At 34.5% G+C, this 16,197-nt stretch overlaps 1 protein-coding gene and 1 long non-coding RNA gene across 20 annotated transcripts in view; one reads left to right on the plus strand and one right to left on the minus strand.

Moving 5' to 3' along the window:
• Window positions 1-16,197, minus strand: part of LOC115211100 (rap guanine nucleotide exchange factor 6) — a 508,151-nt gene that overhangs the window by 244,986 nt on the left and 246,968 nt on the right. The window lies entirely within an intron of this gene.
• On the plus strand, window positions 7,944-13,494 carry LOC118763143. Its single transcript, XR_004998900.1, has 3 exons — window positions 7,944-8,095; window positions 13,003-13,072; window positions 13,412-13,494. It is a non-coding gene; the product is annotated as an uncharacterized LOC118763143 (long non-coding RNA).

The following is a 16,197-nucleotide window of genomic DNA, read 5'->3' on the forward strand; positions in this document are numbered from 1 at the left end:
GAGGGGGGGGTAGTCAATTAGATCTACCCCCCCCATACTAGACTATTACTTTGTTTTATGGACCCCGGAAAGATGAAAGGCAGAGTTGACTTGGTAGAATTTGAACTCACAACATAACGAGCCAGACTATTAACACAAGGTATTTTTGTCCAACCCTTTAACAATACTAACAATCTGTTGCTTTTTCTGTCTGTCTGTCTGTCTATCTCCCCCCCTCTCTCTCTCTCCAATAATAGTAATGGTTTCAGATTTTGCCTCAAGTGCAGCAATTTTGGGAGAGGGGATGAGTCGATTACATCGACCCCAGTGTTCAACTGGTACTTATGCTATCAACCCTGAAAGGATGAAAGGGAAAGTCAACCTTGGTGGATTTTGAACTCAGAACAGAGCGACGGGTGAAATACCGATAAGGATTTCATCCAGCTCACCACCTTTTAATAATAATAATCATTTCTACTATAGGGACACAGCCTGAAACTTTTTGGGGGTGGGGGAGTAAATTAGATCAACCCCAGTATGTAGCTGGTACTTAATTTATAGACCCCCCAAAAGGATGAAAGGCGAAGTTGACCTCAGCGGAATTAGAACTCACAGCACAGCAACAGGCAAAATACCTATTTCTTTACTATCCACAAGGGGCTAAACACAGAGAGGACAAACAAGGACAGACAATTACATCAACCCCAGTGCGTAACTGGTACTTTCAACCCCGAAAGGATGAAAGGCAAAGTCGACCTCGGCGGAATTTGAACTCAGAACGTAGCAACAGGTAAAATACCATTAAGCATTTCGTCCAACATGCTAACAATTCTGCTGCTCACCACCTCAACAACAACAACAACAACAATGGTTTCAAATTTTTGGCACAAGGCCAGCAACTTCATAGGAGGAGTGAAGTTGATTACATTGACCCTTGTGCTCAACTGGTACTTATCAACCCCAAAAGGATGAAAAGCTGAAATTGACTTTAGCAGAATTTGAATCCAGAAATGTAATGAGCCAGAACAAATAATGTAAGGTATTTTGGCCATTACTCTAACAATTCTCTGAACCACTCTGATGGTTAATGTGCATAGCAGCATTTTGTCCATCTTTACATTCTGAGTTCAAATTCCACCAAGATTGACTTTGCTTTTCATCCTTTCGGGGTAGGTCAATGAAATTAACTTCCCACTCCCTCCAAAATTTCAGGTCTGTGCCTATAGTGGAAAGGAGGAGGAGGAGGATCATCATAATAATAATAATAATAATAATAATAATTAATATTACTATTATTATGATTGAGTGAGAGAGCAGAGCATGCCATCAAAATGACATTGGGGTAAAATATACGAAGCCCAATATACCCATCATGACTACCCGTCTAATAAGGGTACACTAGGCACATGCATCACAACCATATGTGTGCGACATGGTGATCTCATATCAAAATAAACAGCACATGACCTTGCAGGTGGGACCCAGTTAGAATTTTCTTCAGGTCGAGTAGCCCATCCCACTGAAATAGTCTTTGAATAAGGATTGTTTAAAGACATTGAATGAAACACCCATGTTTCCAGAGGTGAATTATTCAAACTCTAAATAATTCCTCTCAACATATGGCTATGATGCTCCCCCACTACTTCTACTCGTGATCAGAGATGCACATATCATCAGCCACCAAAGGACATGCTCAACTGGTTACAGTCAAACAACTGATAAGCAAATCTATTATTATTATTATTATTATTACTTTTATTAAGGCAGCGAGCTGGCAGAATTGTTCCAGCACTGGGAAAAATTCTCAACCTCATTTCTACTGACTTTGATGTTCTAAGTTCAATTGCCACTGGGGTTGACTCTGCCTTTTGTCCTTTTGGGGTTGATAAAATAAGTACCAGTTGAGTGGGGGAGGGTCAATGTAATCAACTTAAGTCCCTACCCAGAAATTGTTGGCCTTGTGCCAACATTTGAAACAGTTAGTAGTAGTAGTAGTAGTAGCTGCAGTAATTTCTTTTAACTTTATTTTATTAATTTAGTTATTTAATAAAGAGTTCTAACTAGCACAAGGCCACAGATAGGGTTGTTAATTAAATCAACCCCTATTCTTCCTTGATACTTTATTTTATTGAACTCAAAAGAATGAAAAGCAAAAATCAACTTCACCAGAATTGGAACTCTACATGTAAATACTTAAATGTTTAATGGTGTACCAATTCTTTAATCTGGGACTTTCAACAGTTATGAGTAACCATGCATTTGTTTTCTGCACGAGGAAAGTTCTTTTCCAAAGTGCATGCTAGGAAAGTTGCCCTACCTACCACTTAGCTGAAGTGGTCTTGACTTGCAAGTTATTTGATAACCACACTGGTGCCAGTATCACATGAAAACTCTCTGATTATCCAGCTGTAGAAACTATGCCAGAGCAGATATTGAAATTTGGAACAGTCCTCTAACTTACCAGCTCCGGTCAAACTATCCAACCCATGCCAGTATGAAAAATAAATGTTAAAGGATGATGATGATGATGATGATAATTATGATGATGAAAACTAGCAGTTTACCATGTGTAAAGGAAGAGCAAGGTCAATACAGCATGGCCTAAGTGTTGTTACAGGAATTGCAGTGAAAACATAGGCATCACAGTGAGAATATAAACAGCCAGAACAGATATCATCTAACACTCAAACAGTTCTGTCAACCCACTACTCTATATTGGTGTGGTTTTTATTGATCCCTAAAACAACTTACCTAGTTCCATTGGCTTCTTATGTAGAAAACATCATAAGACATAGATTTGTAAAGAAAAGGAGTATAATCAACATATTGATACCAGTTCATATCTAAATGATCCTGGATGGATGAAAATCGAAAACTAAAAGATGTAAAGGAATGAAACTAAAATATTGTAAGACTTTAATCTAGAGTTATATTAGTTCTGCTATTTAACTTACTCTTTTTACTCTCTCTTTACTTTTACTTGACTGTGGCCATGCTGGAGCACCACTTTTAGTCGAGCAAATCGACCCCAGGACTTATTCTTTGTAAGCCTAGTACTTATTCTATCCGTCTCTTTTGCCGAACCGCTAAGTTACAGGGACACAAATACACCAGCACCGGTTGTCAAGCGATGTTGGGGGAACAAACACACACACACAAACACACATATATTTATATATACATATATATGACGGGCTTCTTTCAGTTTCCATCTACCAAATCCACTCACAAGGCTTTGGTAGGCCCAAGGCTATAGTAGAAGACACTTGCCCAAGGTGCCACACAGTGGGACTGAACCCGGAACCATGTGGTTGGTAAGCAAGCTACTTACCACACAGCCACTCCTGCGCCTAATAATTCTTTCTAACTTAGGAGTAATCACACAAATTTTAGGGGAAATTAAATCACTCTCAGTATTTGACTGGTATTTTATTTTATCCATACCAGAAAAATGAAAGACAAAGTCTGGATATTAACTCCAAATGCAAAGGGATATAACTAAATACACCAAGGTCCTTTGTCTGTCACTCTACCCAATTCAGTCACCCGACATCTCAATATTTATAACAATAACAATGATTATAACATTGGTATACTGCCACAAATATGTAGAGTAAAAGTAGAATCCATCAAATCAGGAGAAGGAAAGCTAAGTTTTAAATTCAGAATGTAGGAGGACAAAATTAAAAACTATAAAGTTTTCAGTTTAAAGTTTTACAGTTTCTACCAGCCTAAACAAAAACCTTTAAAATAATAACAACTATCATTCAAATATTTCAGCCTCATTACAGAAGGTTAGATGCTTCAATAATCGCATAAACCTACTTTTTTTATTATTATTATTTATGTAGTCTCTTTATGACTCAAAGATGCAGTTCTTATCATCATAATCTTCAAGAAGACATACACAAATACACATAGACCTTGCCTACTCACTGAATGCTGATGCATATATGCTGATATCCATCAACATTTAGGATTTATGTGAGAATATACAGATAAAGTTTTTCAGCAGGAACCCTTAACTTTTGCACAAAATATGGAAAATGTATGCATCTGTTTGGTTACATCTTTTCTGCCCTCACATGCAGTCAAACAATAAACATGACTATCACCAAAGACATACCCATTTCTTTATTGTCCACAAGGGGCAAAACACAGAGGGAACAAACAAGGACAGAAAAACGGATTAAGTCGATTACATCGACCCCAGTGCGTAACTGGTACTTAATTTACCGACCCTGAAAGGATGAAAGGCAAAGTTGACCTCGGCGGAATTTGAACTCAGAACGTAACGGCAGACGAAATATGGCTATGCATTTCGCCCGGCGTGCTAACATTTCAGCCAGCTCACCGCCTTACCAAAGACATACCACTGTTTACTAAATCTCCTTGGTCTTTTTTTTTTTTTTTGATTTTCTTAACAACTTTTCTGAGCCTGTTTCCAGGTAGAAACCTTCATCCAGGTTATTACTCCCTGTTACTCTGGGTATCCAAAACCAAAATTTCAATCAACTTAGCCAAACCACTAAAGATATGAAAACCACTCATTGACATAGACTTGCTGCCCCATCTATTTATTGATCTACAAGCCCATTGATTTGAAGTAGTTTATCTGCATTCCTGTCATTATTTCACATTCTTCCATTTTCATACACACCAATTCTATTTATTTGAGTTTCAACAGTGTGTTAATGATTTTGTTCATAGAAATGTACTTGCTCCACTCCTGCTGTGTTGCAGCTGAAGCAAAATATTCCTCAGGACATCTATTTTCTTCCAATATAGAAATCTAATTATAGTAACTGGAGTAATAGCAAATGTCCCCACTTCAGTAGTGGACACAACAACAACAAAAAATAGTTTTACACTGCTTTACAGAATAAGGGAGGTAAAGAATAATAAAGACATTGCATTTAATTATGGGTTCCTTTTTATACCCATTGCTGCTAATACAGATCCACAACAGTTTTTTCAGATTCTGGAGTTTGCAGTATTTTGCAATAAAATGTTAAGATAATAAAAGAATGTCCGAAGAATTTCACAAACTTAAACATTTCAAGATATAATTTTCCAAACTTGATGAAAATCATAACCTTAATAAACAGTTATCATTGTATGCCATGAATAGCAGAATTTGAAGATTATTGGACTTAATGCCTTGCAATATTTTGGTTATCTTTTACAATCTAAGTTCAATTTGTGCCATGATTAACTTTGCCTTTTAAGTTTTCCAAAGTGAAGCACTGGCTTTATTGCATCAACTACACCCTTAAACAAAGCTTTGTGTCTATGTCAGAAATAGTCGTATCCACAATGAGTGTGATGGCACAGATGAACACAGGAGCAGTATTTAGCACCACAGAACAAAACAGAAGTCTGGTAAGAGTATAAGGGTATAAGGAAGGGCAATGAGCTTTCAATTTTGTACCAAACAGAGATGATCTTATTTGATACTGAAATTCCTGGTGATGGTGATTCATCTGAAAAGTACACCAAAATAACAGATTGTTCCAGTAGCCAACTAATGTGAGAATAAAGATTATTAGAGAGAAAAAAGGCAAAAAACTGAAGAGATTTCTATGTGAAGGTAACAGAAAACTTCAGCACAGAAATGGATAAACAATAGTAATATCATATCAATAATAACCATCACATAAAAGTACTACAGCAACAATAATAAAACCAGCAAGGAAATAGAAACTCATGGCACTCCACCAAAAGTAGTAGAGAAGATAAGGCATCCATTTTCCTCCAGAATTATTAAAAGAGGAGAAACAACAAGATCATGTCATGAAACACAGCCAGACACTGAGCCTGCAGTCCAATAATTTATTCTGTAATGAGTGGCTGGAATTAGAGGAGAGGGAAATGGCTTGTTATGGATGGGGAATGAAAAGTCATCAAGTTGGGCTCTGTACAATGATACTGAATAATAATTTATTTTGTGTATGTAAAGGACTGGACTAACCTCTAATATATTATGCATATTATTTTATTGATCCCAAAAAGATGAAAGGTCAAGCTGAATATGATAGGATATATTAAAAAAAGCAATAACAGTAATAGTAATGTCTTTTTGGGTTTTTGTCTTTTGTTTTTGACACATCATCACAAGTTTGTAGGAGAAGAATAGAACCAACTGAATGAAATCCAGTTTACCTTAAAATGTTGAAAGGAAAACATGAGGGGTAATGCAAGTTCCCTTAGAAGACACCAACCATCAAAGTTAAGGAGTTCATATAATATTCTTTTCTACTCTAAGCACAAGGCACGAAATTTTAGGGGAGGGGGACAATCGATTAGATTGACCCCAGTACTTAATTTATCGATCCTGAAAGGATGACAGGCAAAGTTGACCTCGGCGGAATTTGAACTCAGAACGTAAAGATAGACGAAATACCGCTAAGCATTTCGCCCAGCATGATAATGTTTCTGCCAGCTCAACTTCATATAATATTGTTTAGCCTTTCAACATTAAGATTATTCTGTCAAATGTAATGCTTATTTTTTTTATATTGTTTTGAATCAAACAAGTAAAATATCTAAGCCAGATAAGGCCAGTTTAAATGCTAAACCAGTTTAACTGTATTACAGTAAGTTTAAGCTGGCACAACAAAAGTACAATATGTAGGTTCAAGTAGCAGGGGAACATAGTCACATAATGTTGGAAGGACAGAATCATTTTTGATTTTCAAAATTTATTTTAGTACTAATCATATTTAAGCACACTGCATAATCGATTCCCTAAACCAAGGCAATAATGACACGCATGAACCAAACTTTAAAGACGCAAGCCAATGAATGAAAGCTAACCAATGAGAGAGTTTTTTTATGTAGTTACATGCCTGAAATAGTAAGCAAAATCTCTATCAAATCATAGTACTGCTTTAAAAAAAGAAGGACATTTTACATAAGGTAGTCTTAGATACACCAATGCCAAAAGCTGCACCAAATTATGGATAACTTGAATTGGAGCATCAGTATTACAATGTATGTAACCTAAAATAATTTGCAAGCAAAATACAGCTATTTTAGCTTGTTTATCTCTTAAAACACATCCAGAAATGGAAACTAAGTGGTTAAACCATTAAAATATGTATTTAAACCGTTAGTATTTTGGGCAAAGTATGAAAGACAGTTAAATGTCTGCCTTAAATGATTAAATACTATTTTCAATTCACAACTGAAGTGTATTGAGAAAATTAGCTATAAATACCTTCACCCATAACATGAAATATTTGTATTTACAAAAGATGAGTGCAGTGAAAAAACAACTTTAATTATTTATCATAAAATTCTATCTTTGTTTCCCAGTCCTTCAAACATTTCATCTCTATTCTAAAATTAAAGATGTAAAAATAAATTCATTTTGTGATGACAGTACTAAATTTAGCTTTATCTTATTTAGATTCAAAATAATTATAATACTTTATAGACACATGTTCATTAATGTATTTCTTGTGAGCCAACAAAAATATAGGTAGGGTAAGGAACATCTGGAGTATTAATAAGATGAGGAAAAGACTTGGGTAGACATGGTACTGTTGATTGAAACTCATGAAAACACAATCTTTTAACAGTAATTTACGTTTCTATAGTAGATATAGGATGATAAATTATCAAATGCTGGACATGTATTTTTGCATGATGATATGGGGAAAACCAGGGGAGGATGGAGCATTGGGATTTGTTGGTAGTGGATTATGAATATGGAACTAACAGCCTTATAATAATTCTCAGAATTGCAAAAACTTCCACGGACAGAAAAAAACACATTTGCACCCACAGGTATGTAAATAGACATAAGCACACATGTGCATACTTACACAAATGTATGCATACATGCTTAACTGTTTATTTCAGAAGAACACACAAGTTTTAATATTATCAATTTGTTGAGAAGGAAGTTGAAATGGTTTCAGAGCAATTCATTTCCTCTGTGCCCACTCATACCACAACACTTTATTTAGATCATCAAATCTAAAACTGAGTACCAATCCCACTTTGTGGAGCATTACTTGGTATTTAGTTGAACAAACACCATGAAACTATCAACTACACAAATGTCTTCCTACAACCAGATCGATCCAACCCACATCAGCATGGAAAATGAGTATGAATTTAACCCTTTAGTGTTCAGATTATTCTGTCAAATGTAATGTTTGTTTATTTAAAATGGTTTGAATTAATCCTGCATTATCTTGTAGTTTAGAGATTTCAGTGATGTGATTTTTTAGTTTTAGAATGACATGGTAGGGCTGAGGTGAGAGGCGAGATCTGGTCAGTTTCAATATAAAACAGGTTAAATATTTTGGCCAGATATGGCCGGTTTGAATGCTTAAGGGTTAAACCTGTAAATTTCAAAACTAGAAGAAATTGTGTGTGTGTGTGGAGAGAGAGAGAGAACATGGGGAGGTAATATGGGAGAAAGAACATGGGGAGGCGATAAAAGTCCTTATCTATATGCTACATTATAAACCTCATTGGCATATATATATATTTGGTACGCTGAAAAAAGTGGGGGAAATATTCACCTCTTCCATCGTAAATACTACACATATTTACATAAATTTATTAGTGTGTGTGTACTAGCATACAAGCCTATGCAAATTTGATTTTGGAGCAAGTGTAGTTAATTAAACCAATCCCAGGTCTGGTAAAGACCTGGTAAAGCTTATTTATACCAATCCCCAAAATGATACTTTGATAGGGATTTCAATTGGACACCGTAAAACATCAGTTTGGTTTACTGTTGAGTGTACCACCAATCATATCGCTTCTACATACACATGTATGTTCTTATATATGTGTATATGTATGTGCGTGTGTTTATGTTCAGTTACAATAAAAACAATCTTACTTTAATCTGATGGGTTACTCTATAACTTTTGTAGAGTACAAATTATTCTTATACAAGGATGTTGTTCACAGTGACTTCGAGCAATCACACGCACACACATACAGTTTCTGTCAAACAAACTCACTTACAAGGCATTGGTTGGCTCAAGACACTTGCCCAGGGTACCATGCAGTGAGACTGAACCCAAAAATACGCTATTATAAAGTGAGCTTTTTAACCACACTGCCTATTACAAAACAATTGCATACATAAAGAAGCATGTAGCTTCAGTTCTATAATAAAAGGAAATAGGATGTAAAATGAAAATTAACAAAGACACAAAAGAACGAGTTAAACTTTTGAAACTTTATAAAATAAAATATGCTTTTTCACCCTCTGCCTCCCCCCATCTTTATCAAATCATGTCAACCATGCCTAATTATTAAGACACACAGTCATACTTGAATGTTATTTTCACATTTAGCAATGAACACTTCTCATCGTTTAGCTTGACCGCATCTTCTTCACCTTTGGCAACGTGAGTCATTTGCAATTTCTGAAATGCCATGACAAACTTAAAATAGAAATAAAAATGGTAACAGCAGTTTGATTTAAACTTCAGAAAAGAGAAATCTACTTTAAAATTAATCAAGTTTTCTATGCAATCGTTAAAACTGAAAAACTAATAATAATAATAATAATAATAAAAATCATCATCATCATCATGTAACGTCAGTTCTCCATGCTAGCATGGGTTGGATGGTTCGACCAGGGATCTGGGAAGCCAGAAGGCTGCACCAGGCTCCAGTCTGATCTGGCAGTGTTTCTACAGCTGGATGCCCTTCCTAATGCCAATAATAATAATAATAATAATAATAATAATAATAATAATAATAATAATAATAATAATCAAGGTGTCTTACATTCTTTGACATTATCTACCTGTATTTTTTAATACAGGTAGATTTTAGTTTCAAAGTATAAATTAAATATCATCACATTTGTAAAATAACAGATTTAAAAACATACAACACACTTCACAAGAAAACTAAAATATTCAACATTATACAGCAGTTTTATTAGAAACTAGTTACAGATTCCCAAGGCAGCTGTTTGCTGTATAGTGAAAGAGAGTGTCAGGAAGAGAAGCCTACTTTTAAATTTAGAAAATGACACAAAGACCAAGTAAAGACACAAAGACTATGTAAAGACACAAAGACTTTGCAAAGACACAAAGACCATACAAAGACCATGTAAAGACACAAAGACTCTGAAAAGACACAAAGACCAGGTAAGGACACAAAGACCATGAAAAGACACAAAGACCAGGTTAAGCTGACCAAAAGCCTTATAACTTGGATTTCTTAGGAATAACTTGCCCTAAACAAAATCACATTACTTTGAAATATTCTTTTATTCTTTTACTTGTTTCAGTCATTTGACTGTAGCCATGCTGGAGCACTGCCTTAAAGGGTTTTTTAGTCGAAAAAATTTACCCCAGGACTTATTCTTTGTAAGCCTAGTACTTATTCTATCAGTCTGATTTGCCAAACTGCTAAGTTACAGGAAGATAAACACACCAACATCAGTTGTCAAGTGATGGGGGGGGGCAAAAATAGACAGAAAGACACATACACATAAATATATACATATGTATATATACAACAGGCTTCTTTCAGTTTCCATCTACCAAATCCATTCACAAAGCTTTGGTTGGCACAAGGCTATAGTAGAAGACAATTGCCCAAAGTGTTACACAGTGGGACTGAACCAGAACCATGTGGTTGGGAAACAAGATTCTTACCACACAGCCATGCCTGTGTCTATATATAAATGATAAATTTTTTTATTGTTTTTTTTTAAGACAAAATTTCATTTAATTATTTATTTAGAAAATGCAACATATAGCTAGTCAACTAATTGAAAATAATACAATTCTATCATTCAAAAATATAGACTAGTCAGTTCATTACAGAAAAGTAAAGGTATTAAATGGCTTGTGGCTACTTTTATTATTTTTATATAATGGAACAAAACATTACAACTGTTTTTCACTGGATCTATTTATATTAGTCTTTAATACTAGAGATGAAAACAATATCAGTAACAACAATTAAACGAAATAACAATTAGTTGTTTTATTATTAATAAACAACTGCCATGCACAAAAACTTGATAAAGAAAAACAATTGATGAATATTCATTTTGGTGACTTCATAAGTTGATGAGTCAGGCATTTGATTAACGTATCTTTATGATATCTTAGTCACATTTCTTGTAGCTGCATGTATAGGTACCAGTGATAACTAAACTTGTTTTACTTGTCGAAAACTTCAGAGCAAAAAAATAAAATTTGGTGCGCTTTGTATATGCAGACAAAATGCATTTTAAAAAGTAGTATTTAGTATTTTAGTCAATAAATGAAAATTATCAAATACTTGATGTTGTGTGTTCTATGCCTGGACACAGTTGAGATAAACATACTCCCACGTCAATACATAATACAGGCACTGGCTTTCATGGCTTCTTCTTTTAACTGATTGGAAGTGTTAATATGTACATGCTTTGCCTTGGTATAAAAGATGGGCTACAGCAAATATTCTGCTCAATACCACAGATTTGCTTGTCAGTTGTTTGATCTTAACCAGTTGAGCATGTCCTTTGGTGGCTGATATGTGCATCTCTGATCATGAGCAGAAGTAGTTGGGGAGCATCATAGCCATGTGTTGAGAGGGATTCTTTGGGGTTTGAATAATTCACTTCTGGAAACATTGGTATTTCATTCAACATCCTTAAATAACACTTATTCAGGGATCTTTTGAGTGGGATGGGCTACTCAACCTGAAGAAAATTCTAACTGGGCCCCACCTGCAAGGTCATGCGCTGTTTATTTTGATATGAGATCACCATGTTGCACACATATGGTTGTGATGCATGTGCCTGGTGTACCCTTATCAGATGGGTAGTCATGATGGGTATACTGGGCTTTGTATATTTTATCCCAGTGTCACTTTGTTGGCATGCACTGCTCTCACACTCAATAATAATAATAATAATAATAATAATAATAATAATAATAAAAATAATAATAATAATTATTATTATTATTACTATTATTATTATAGCTGTGCCTATAATAATTGGTGCTTTGAGAGCAGTAAGCAAAGATATAGACAAACGGCTGAAGGAGATTGGAACAGAATACTCTGTAGAGCTCCTACCAAAAGTCTGTCTCTGTATGTGTGTGTGTGTGTTTGTGTGTCTGTGTTTGTCCCCCTAGCATTGCTTGACAACCGATGCTGGTGTGTTTATGTCCCCGTCACTCAGCGGTTTTCGGCAAAAGAGACCGATAGAATAAGTACTGGGCTTACAAAGAATAAGTCCTGGGGTCAATTTGCTCGACTAAAGGCGGTGCTCCAGCATGGCCACAGTCAAATGACTGAAACCAGTAAAAGAGTAAAGAGTATAGGCTTTCTTGTTTCATATTATTATAATATTAATTACTTGAACCTTACACAAGTTTAAGTGTAATTCATTTTAGGAAGAAAGTCCTTGCAAAAATAGATGCTTGAGAATAAAAAAAATGGGCATTATTGCTTGACCCGAGGTCATTCTGATTGAACAGAGCCTTAATCAAAGATAATTCATCCATGACCATTCCAACATTTTTACTGTGAGGGCGGTGTTACCTAGTACTACATTATCTATTGCATGTCTTTCATGTACAATTTGAGAGAGTTTTAACTATTATTGCTAATAAGTTGAGTGACCATATATAATCCTTGTGAATGTTTAAAAGATTTTTGAATAAATGAATGTGAAGTCAAGCAATAAATTCTTGCACGTTTTTTTAAAAACTATTATTTCATTATCTACCCTCACTACATTCTTAGCTAAAGCTTGAGAGTATGGTAAGATAAAAAAAAAAGAATGTTTTTTTTAAAAAATGGAGCTTGGGACATTAGCACTACTCCCTCAACAAGTGCAGATGACCCAAGTTCTTTTTTGGAATTCCATCATTCACATCGACCTTATCTTAAGATTTGAAGCATCTGTTGATGATATTTAAAAGATTCTGATTGTGTGTGTCATTCATTGCACTTTGGAGCAAAAAAAAATACATTCCAGGACACTTTGTGCATAAACTATATTAAAAATATGGTATTTATATGTTTTTGCAGATAAATCAAGCAGAATTACCAAGTGTTTGATGTTTTTTGGCAATGTCTGGTATGTTTGGACATATCTGAGGTAAATATCCTTTATTTCAAATACAACGCTATAAACTCCGTTTTTTTTATATTTGTGTTTGTGAATGAAGAAAATCACAAATAAAAATGGAATTAAAACAGATAAAGTATTTTAAGCAACTGAAAGATATTTTTCTGAAATAGATATCTAAAATGTGTTAATAGATAACTCTGCATGCTTCATTTACATCCATGATTGCGGGATATACAAACCTATTCTTCTTCAGATATTTCAAACAAATATCAGATAAGTTTTGTTTTAATGTATTAAAACTTTGTGTTTTGTATTTCAGTTTGTATTTTTCACATTTTTTAAATCTAATTTTTATTATTTTCACAGTGGACCTCGCTTCACCTTGCTGTTTGAGAATTTTTCATTTACACAATCTTATATCTACCAGCTTTGTAGATGCAGTAAACATGTAAGATAAGATCAAGGTTTTTCTCAACTTCTCTCATTTACAGCAGCAGGACTCAACTATGAAATAGATCCTAAAGATAAAACAATACCAGCTCTTCACAAACTTGGTAGAGTTGTTATCATTCTCTACAAAGCTGTAGTCATCCTAACTATAAGAAGACAATGGCACTTGGGCAAAGCATCATCATCATCCTCCTCATCAATTCATTATCTTCATTTAAGCACAATTTATAGTGTTAAATGAATTTTGTATTGAGTCTTTGTTTTGTTTAAACCCAAAATTCTGAAGGCATTGCAATTTTGAATCTTAAACTACATGCAAATAGTTTCAAAGAAATATCCAGCTTTTGCTATCCCAAACAAAAATGTGAAAATGTTAAATATTACATTATATATATATATATATATATATATATATCAACATCTTCACATTTTAGTAAATGATTCATAAATACAGTTGAATTGTATTTCATTGTTGAGAATAAAAATTCATATTTCTTTAATCAGAAACATAATAAAAGAAAGACCCTATTCCAGAAAATACATATACACTTGATATTTCTGACAAAATGTATAAAATTTCATATCAAAATTATTTAATATTTCACATGAGAAACAGTCAATTAACAATAATTAAGAAAAATTAATGCAAAATATAATCCACAATGAAGGTGGCTCACAAAAATAAAGTTTATACATGATAAACAAAAAGTAAATAAAAGAAATCCACAAGTAGCCATGCTGTGTTTTTAATAAATCAAACGTCATTGGACAGCTAATAATTTGAATGCGTTCATCATTATATCCATGAGTCACACAGGGACACTACAGGTATATGGAACACCACTACAGAGTCCTCCCATTTCCTAATGTGGCATGCTGTTTGGTCAATAGTGAGTGTTCCTAATCAGAACAAGATGACTAATATCAAAGTGTTTAGATTAACGTTATTAGGAAAACAGAACTTAGGGGGTCTATTGATTGGGAGAGTATACTGTTAGAGAGAACAGATTTATCAATAATACAACAGACAAAGGAGAAATTCTATTCCAACAAATCTATCTTTTAAAAAAAGGATCATAGCAAAAATTACATATTAGGCTTAATTATAATATGCAAGTTAAGTTAAACAATACAATAACAAACTATAGACAACACACTTCTATTTCTTTGATGTAATATTTTTACTAATATAATATTTTTATTAATTTTAATACAAACACATACATCTGGCTATATATATTTATCGTTTTATTTTCCCTAGCATGACTACACTTCTCTATTTCCCTCCTATATTTTAGTTGCAGCTGTAAGGCTAAATAAAAAAAAAAATCCATTGAACTAATCTATGCACACTTGGCATTCTTTCGATATAACTCGACAAAATCAAAATATTCCACTTCGGGTATTTCCGTAGAAGCAAATGATAATTCGATTCTGTTTTCTGCTTGGAAATTTACGGATTTTACATACACACATGACACAGGTAAGAACAAATATGCCAGGCTTTTTTTTTTCTTCAAGTTTAAAATGAGACATTGCTGGCATAATCTCGTTATATCTATACCCCACAACTCACAGAAAAACCCGAAGTGAAATGTTTTGATTTTGTCGAGTTACATCAAAAGAATGCCACACATTCTCAAAGATAATTAGAGAAGCTCATTCTAGACAACATCAACCTAGATATTTCTCACTCCAATGCATTACTTCCAACTAATACTATCTGTGGCAGCATCATCCACTTATCTCCTACAATGTGCACTGTGGAGGCGCAATGGCCCAGTGGTTAGAGCAGCGGACTCGCAGTCATAGGATCGCGGTTTCGATTCCCAGACCGGGCGTTGTGAGTGTTTATTGAGCGAAAACACCTAAAGCTTCACGAGGCTCCGGCAGGGGATGGTGGTGATCCCTGCTGTACTCTTTCACCACAACTTTCTCTCACTCTTACTTCCTGTTTCTGTTGTACCTGTATTTCAAAGGGCCGGCCTTGTCACTCTCTGTGTCACGCTGAATATCCCCAAGAACTACGTTAAGGGTACATGTGTCTGTGGAGTGCTCAGCCACTTACACGTTAATTTCACGAGCAGTCTGTTCCGTTGATTCGGATCAACCAGAACCCTCGTCATTGTAACCGATGGAGTGCTTCAAAAAAAACAATGTGCACTAGATGTATTCAACAATAAAATCCTTCATTCTATATATAAGTAAAATCTCTAATTCATTTCTCAGCTACTTGTCCATAATTAAAATATTTAATAACAACTCTAAAACAATTAGACATTTAACTACACTGAATACAACACAGACACTAATTTGGATGACCCTTCCAAAATGGAATGCAACAGTGTTCTGATACTCATTTACTGAAGTTGTTTCCCAACCAAATGATTCCTGCTTTAGTCCCACTGTGTGGTGCCTTGGACAAGTGCCTTCTATTATATTTCTGGGCCAACCAAAACCTTGTGGGTAGATCTGATAGATGGAAACTGAAAGATGCTCATTGTGTGCATATGTGTGTGTATGCATGCACATACATTTACATATGTGTTTGCCTCACCACCACTTGTCAACCAGTATTGGTTTGTTTACATTCCCATTACTTAACACTTTCGCAAACAAAACGAAATGGATAAGTACCAGAATTAAAACAAGAAAATAAGTACTGGAGTTTTTTTTGTGCCCCCCCCCCCTAAAACCTTTAA

Source organism: Octopus sinensis, linkage group LG4, assembly GCF_006345805.1.
Source record: "Octopus sinensis linkage group LG4, ASM634580v1, whole genome shotgun sequence".
Lineage (NCBI taxonomy): Eukaryota > Metazoa > Mollusca > Cephalopoda > Octopoda > Octopodidae > Octopus > Octopus sinensis.